At 34.7% G+C, this 7,766-nt stretch overlaps 1 non-coding gene across 1 annotated transcript; it reads right to left on the reverse strand.

The window, feature by feature from the left end:
* Positions 1 to 212: 212 nt before the first annotated feature.
* LOC121219748 (small nucleolar RNA R71) lies at positions 213 to 319 on the reverse strand. Its single transcript, XR_005916639.1, has one exon. It is a non-coding gene; the product is annotated as a small nucleolar RNA R71 (small nucleolar RNA).
* Positions 320 to 7,766: the final 7,447 nt, after the last annotated feature.

The raw sequence follows: 7,766 nt of genomic DNA on the forward strand, positions 1-7,766 counted from the left end.
CTCATCTTCACTTAAGACTATTTATGGAAGTGAGCGATTCTTTGAAGTTAGCCGGAGTACCCAAAGATGCATTATGACTGAAGTTGTTCCCATATTCGCTAAGGGACAGAGCTCGTACTTGGTTGAACTCACTGCCAACAAACTCCATTTCTACATGGCAAGAGTTAGCTGAGAGATTCCTCATGAAGTATTTCCCGCCAAGCAAGAATGCCAAGTTGAGGAATGAGATCACTGTTTTCCAACAAATGGAAGATGAGCCCTTGTATGAGGCATGGGAAAGGTATAAAGAGTTATTACGAAAGTGCCCTCATCATGGAATCCCACATTGCATTCAACTTGAGACATTCTATAATGGTCTCAACGCTTACACGAGGATGGTAGTGGATGCCTCTGCTAATGGTGCTCTCCTTTCTAATTTTTATAATGAGGCTTACGAAATTATTGAGAGGATTGCCAGCAACAATTATCAATGGCCAACCAGTCAAGCAGTGTCAGGAAGACGAGTCGTTGGAATACATGAAGTGGACGCTCTCACTTCACTCGCATCTCAGGTATCTTCAATATCTTTAATGCTTAAGAATCTTACCACTAACGGGTCTAACAGTTTTGCAGCCCAACCACCTAACCAATTTGAGAATATAGCCTGTGTGTATTGTGGGGAAGGAAATTTGTTTGAAAAATGTCCATCGAACCCCGAATCCGTATATTACATGGGTAACCAAAACCAAAACCGAGGGAGGCAAGGGTATTATAGGAGCTTTTTGGGCCAGGCCAGTTTTTATTGAAGATTTATCAAGGACTTCTCCAAAGTTGCTAAACCCTTATGTAAATTATTGGAGAAGGACTCTATATTCAAGTTTGATGAGGAATTCTTAAAAGCCTTCAACGATTTAAAAAGTTGATTAGTCACGGCACCCATAATCGTCACACCAGACTGGCATTTGCCATTTGAATTGATGTGTGACGCAAGTGCTTTCGCAATTGGAGCTGTCTTGGGCCAGTGAAGGAATAAATTTTTTCATCCCCTCTACTATGCAAGTCGACTCCTAAAAGGAGCTCAACTGAATTATACGAAAACAGAAAAAGAGTTCCTTGCTATTGCGTTTGCTTTCGACAAGTTTCGATCTTATCTGGTAGGTACCAAAGCGACTATCTATACGAACCACTCGGTAATTAAGTATTTACTTGCAAAGAAAGACGCTAAGCCAAGGCTGATCCGATGGGTACTTCTACTTCAAGAGTTCGATCTAGAAATTCAAGATCGAAAGGGAGTCGAAAATTAAGTAGCAGATCACTTGTCCAGATTAGAGCCACAAGAAGGGAATTCTCCTCTTATACCACTTCAGGAGACGTTTCCAGACGAACATATCCTGAAGGTAAATCATGTTCATAATACCCCTTGGTTTGCTGATATTGCTAACTATTTAGCTTGTGGTTTGAGGCCAATTGATAAGACGTATCAACAAAATAAAAAGTTTCTTTACGATGTGAAGTACTATTTCTGGGATGAGTCATATGTGTTTAAAAAGTGTACAGATCAGATGATCAGGAGATCTGTGGCAGAAGATGAAATAGCGAAGATTTTATACCACTGTCACTCAGCTCCAAGTGGGGACACTTCAGAAGTACACATACAGTGGCCAAAGTGTTGCAAGCAGGATTCTTTTGGCCAACACTATTCAATGATGTATATGCTTACGTGAAGAGCTGTGATCGATGTCAAAGGGTTGGAAATGTCACCAACAGAAATGAGATGCCTTGAACAAACATCATTGAGGTAGAGTTGTTCGATGTATGGGGTATTGACTTTCTTGGTCCTTTTCCTCCGTTTTGCGGTCACAAGTACATACTAGTAGCAGTAGACTATGTGTCTAAGTGGGTCAAGGCTGAGGCATATCCGAAAAATGATGCTAAGGTTGTGATGAAGTTTCTCCAGAAGCATGTGTTCTCAAGGTTTGGAACCCCAAGAGCTATCATCAGTGATGAAGGATCCCACTTTGTGAACAAGTGGTTAAAATGGTTACTAGACAAGCACGGAGTGAAACACAAGGTTGCAACAGCTTACCATCCGCAGACAAATGGGCAAGCTAAACTGGCAAATAAGGAGATCAAAGGAATACTTTAAAAGGTAGTTTGCCCGAACCGACGAGATTGGTCCACAAGATTATATGATGCTTTATGGGCTTATAGAATAGCATACAAGCCACCGTTAGGTATGTCACCCTATAGGTTGGTATTTGGGAAAGCCTGCCATCTACCATTGGAGTTAGAGCACAAAGCTTACTGGGCTCTTCAACAGCTTAATTTGGATCCTAAGCTCGCGAAAGAGAAACGGATGTTCCAACTCAATGAGTTAGAAGAGTTCCGAATGTTCTCATATGAAAATGCCAAAGTACTTAAAGAAAGACTCAAGAAATGGCATGACAACCACATTCGAGTTCGAGAATTTGAAGCAGGTCAGCAAGTCTTGTTGTTCAATTCCAGATTGAAGTTCTTTCCAGGTAAGCTAAAATCACGTTGGTCCGGTCCATTTACGATTCACCAAGTCTATCCAGACGAAGTTGTTGAACTCCAAGGTAAGGGAGGTAATTTCCGAGTTAATGCTTAGTGCCTGAAACATTATTGGGGAGAAAAATTGAACAGGATAAAATCTCATTCATTTTATCGGATACTTAATTTTTCATTTTTCTTTTTGAATAAATGATTTAGGGTATATTTTCAGGTAAAGTATGTTTAAATAAATTCTGTCTAGGAGATTGAAACTTAAGCGGGACCGTTTGTGACTCCTCCAATCTTTCCTGAGAATTTATTGACATAATTTTCCAAGAAATTATCCCCTAAATGGAAAACTAAATTTTTAGTTTCAAATAACAGGGTCAATTTTGATCCAAGTTTTAATTTGCAACTCAATTTTAAATTTTCATTAAGTCTAGGGACTTAATTGAATTATTTTTAAAATTTAGTTGCTCTTTTTGTAAATAATAATAAAAAGCTAGGTGCCCTTTCTTTGTGAATATTTTCAAAAAGCATCTAGAATAAATATCTTTAATATTATTAATAATTTGATAAACTTTAATATATAATTATATTATTTATAATTTATATATTAATTTTTACCAACTTAGCTTAGAATTAGGATTAATTAGGAATTTTTTTATTTTTGCACAATAAAATAAGATATGAGAATCAAAAGTAAATATGGACAAGTAGTAAAGTCTAAAGTGTAGCAATAGGTATATACATGTCTAGGATTGGATCTAGGAAGAGCTTGATACTTAAGCAATCAAATTGACTCACCTCCTCTTTTCTGGAATCCTACCTGGTGTATAGTATCTATTCACTTTAAACAATGAGAACATTGTTCATTTTAAGTTGGGAGGACCGAAAATTGAAATTATTTCCACTCAGAATAAAATTTTTCTTTTAATTATGAATATGATATATTTTTGTTCAATAAATTTGAATTTTGTTCAGTATGCTAAATTTAAGTATGAATAAAGTTTGATTATTTCAATAAATTGTTATGTTAGCTTAATAATGACATGAAATGTATTTCTAGTAAAGCATGCAAATCATACCATAAAATTTTAGTTCTTTAGGAAAGTTAGGCATGCATAAAAGTTTAAGTCTTTAGAATTGACTTAGTAGTTTTTTAAGGCGAAATCCTAGGAAGCATGAAACATTGAAAATGATATAGGCAACTGTTGTTTGGACCGTTTGAGCATTTCAAGCCAACCATAATGAAATTTTTATCCTTTGAAACCCAACTTTGAGAATTTATGGCCTAATTTTATTTGAACCCTTGCAAAGTTAGCCATCACTTTTCTTAATTATCTTAAAAATGTCCCAAACACTAGATTCAGTACTATTCAGAGTATTCTTTGAAAATAAGTTTGGGTGAGTTGCATTGAAGTATGAAATGCTCTAAAAATTCTAGTACATACAGTAAAATACTCGAAAAAAAGAGCATATGTACTTGAAGTAAATTGCAATAAAGAGCATGTGAAAATGAAAGAAAAGTTGATGTATTGAAGGTAATTATTTTGAAAGGTCCGATACAAGCTGAGTCTAGGGTTTTTTTTAAAACCTAAAATTATCTATCTTTTACCTACCCCTAAGCCCAGCCACGTTATAACCTTGTTAAAGACCTATTGATTCAAAGTTCCAATGTTACCTACATTAGTGGAGAGAAATTGCTTGTTCAACATATGAAGACATCAGTTAAGCTTAATGATTGTAGTTTAATTTTGAATAAGGGATTAAAATCAAATTGGTAGCGATTAACATGTCTTTATTAAGAAACATTTAGTCTAATTTTGCTATTGTAGTAATTGTTGAGACTAATTTGAACGATATATATACTTAAGTAGCATAATTATCAAATTTCTTATTTTTGAGTATAAGTATATTGATTTCATGATTTTGGGAAGAATGTTGTTCAGAAGGAGTTTTTCAGAAAGTGTTTCCGAGAAAATTCTTTCCAAATTTGTACATTACTCGGGACGAGCAATGAATTAAGTTTGGGGGTGTGGAAACACGAAAATTTATGTGTTTTTATATGCCCTTTTTAACTTAAAATCATGCTATTTCGGTTAAATTCTTGTTGAAAAATAATTAAATATTATAAAATAATTAAATTATTTTAAAAATATGAACATGATGAATTTTAATTAATTTTATAGTTCATTTTGATTAATTTTGACTATTTTTGACAGATTTGCACAAAGGGCGAAAATTGGCTCGGCAAACAATGCTCGAAGAATAAAACCGAGAAGCAATTTGAAGCATCAAGGAAAATTTATTTCCAGCCTAATATGGTCCAAAAATGTGTGTTAATTCATAATATAATTAATATTAATTTATACCCAATTTAATTTGGGCTAAATAAATTATTATTAAGTAATTATAGAAAAAAAGCATCCAGTTGAACCGCATTGGTTGAACCGAATCTAGTGAACCGAACCAGCCACCAATTGAGCTGCCCAGAACCGTCCATATGCTGACCCAAATGAATATTTAATCTGACTAAATAATCTTGCAAAGAAGCCTTCGAAGAACTTTCAACCTTGCATTCAAACCCATCCAAAAAATGTGTCTTTATGGATTTGCCCAAGGCTATTTTTAGCAAAGTTGAATCTCTCAACCTTGCCATGTGTGTGGCCAGCCAAGGGGGGTCTCTTTGGCTGATGGAATTTGCTATTTTTAGCAGCTAAAATCAGCTATAAAAGCCACCCCTTGCGGATCATTCAAATCATCCCTCACACTCTCATTCTCTCTTCTCCTCTCTCACTGTCTCTCAACTTTTCCTTCCCATTTCCCTTTTGTTCAAGTGTCGATTTCTTCGCTTGGGAAAGAGGTCCTCATCAGCTATTGCTGAGCAACAATTAAATTGTTCATAAGCCACCTTGATAGCTGAGGACAACGGAGAACAAAGAACAGAGAAATCAGTCAAGCCACGGAGAAACACCGGATTTGCTTGAATATTTATGCTATTGAAATGGTTAATTTAATCAATCTAGCTTGAATTTAATCCGTGTTGGGTTGATCATATTTTGCCTGCTTGAATTATTAAAATTGTGTTTGTGCTGTTATAGGCCTCGGTAAGATGCTTGATTAAGTAAAATCATGCCCAAGTTATTCTTGCAGTATTAATTGTTAGATAACTAATGAATTAATTATTAAATCGTATTGAAATTGTAATTGGTCGACAGAATACTTAATCAGTGCATGTTTATTCCTTTAAGGTAGCTGAAGTTAATTTAGCATTGTATTTGGCGATACATATGCCTTGCATAACTTGCAGGATTGTTGTGATTAAACTGTTTCAAGGTAGAAATACTCTGTTACCTCACTTGATCTTTTATATGCTTGTGAAGATTGATTAATCGCTTGGATTGACATTGAAAAATGCTCAAGAGATTGATTTGTTTAATAAGTATGTATAAGCAGTAGTTAGCAAATTACCGAGTTGCCATGAATTTGTTCGTAGTAGTATAAACATAAGTTTAACAATTATAAGTTAAAGGAATGTAATTAATCCAACACAATTATATCATCTTAATTAAACCTTATTTGAAGTCATGCATTAGAACCTTTTTATTTTTAATTTTTTTACTTAGTTTTTAACCCTTAGTTTTTAATTATCTTTAAACCAAAATATTTTCCATCACCAAAGTGTTTTAACATTAATTTCATAAATATTCCTTTTCACAATCCCTGTGGGTACGATAACTCGAGATTTACTTGTCACTTTATTACTTGTTGCGATTCTGTAAACTTCCACATTTTCGTCGTTCCAGTCGCCAGTAGGCCTGACAAGCTGTTGTTCGCTAATAGGTTTGGTGAGCTGGGGTTTGCTAAAAGGCCAGGCGACCTAGAGTTCGTCATTCGGCTAGAGAGCTGTGATCGCTATTTGGGCCGAGAGTCAAAAGTAGTAGTAGTCAAAGGAAAATTATAGCAAAATTAAGAAGTCAAAGTATTTTCCTCTTCACAGCACCATTCATAAATGTAATTCTTTCCTATTTCTACTATGACTCGATTATCCTAAGAACATCTAGACACCTATTTTTGATAAATGAAGTTCTTTTCATTGAAATTCTATATTCTTTTGAACGAAAAAAATCTCTCAAATTCCTTCATCGATTATCTTGTAGTCAAATTCCTTTATGTTTTGTGATTTTGAGTAAAAGACCCTGGGATAGGTTTAGAGAGATAAAGGAATGTCGAGCTAAGCTTCATTCAATGGGATATGTTCGTATGTTTGGAGAGTGTTTAACATTATGCTACACTTATGGGGCATGTTAAAACTCTTTGAGTCAAAGATAGGAGTTATAAGGAGATCCTCTTATCCAACTGAAAAGAACATGTGTATAAGATTGTGCTCTCCAAAATATCATGTTTTACTAGTTTAAGCTAACTGACAGTGAGTATCCGCAAACCAGACTTCATATAAGTATGGCAAAACCAGTTCGTAGTATAGTGACCTTGCCAGACCTTTTGTTTAACTTATGTTTCGTGTGTACTATGTGGTTTTTCTTTCTTGTATATTAACTGAGATCGCAAGAGCTCACACACTCCTTCCTAACAATGTAGATAGTTATATCGCATGGGGTGTAGCGGTGTGGCGAGTGATCTAGGTGAAGTATAAACACTAAAAAGGTAGTAGAAGCGAACTCTTGACGTAAAGGTAATGTGGGATTATTTTTAGGCTTAGAGATATCTTTCTGGTGACTTCACCAATTGTTCTAGGACTTAGTTATTTCTATGTTTTCTTATGTTTTTCTTTATGTTTTTATTTGTGAACCAATAATACTTTATAGACACATCTGTATTTTAAGTATAAGAATATAGTCCAAGTATGATGTTTTCTTAGATTAAAAGTTCGTACTTAAGTAATTAATTTCTAAACATAATTTAAAGATGACAAACTTATACAAAGTTCACCAAAGTTTCTACGAATTGACGGGGTTGTCGAACTGCACTAAGTGCGAACCCTTAATAAATTTTGATATACGAGATAGGAGAAACCTTGTGAACTGTGTTCGTAGAATGTAAGCATGTAGGGGTAATTCACAAATCTTACCCTGTTTAAAGAGTCCTACACTGCGAAGACTTAGAATGTGCAAGCTACACTAGGAACGAACCTTCATGTTGAGATGTGTATATTGTTTACTTAAACTTCAAATTTCGTTGAATATTAGTAACTTAAGAATGCTTTATGCTTTAAATTGTGGTGTGTTGGAGGTTAGGTTGGGTGTTAATAGAGA

Source organism: Gossypium hirsutum, chromosome D07, assembly GCF_007990345.1.
Source record: "Gossypium hirsutum isolate 1008001.06 chromosome D07, Gossypium_hirsutum_v2.1, whole genome shotgun sequence".
NCBI lineage: Eukaryota > Viridiplantae > Streptophyta > Magnoliopsida > Malvales > Malvaceae > Gossypium > Gossypium hirsutum.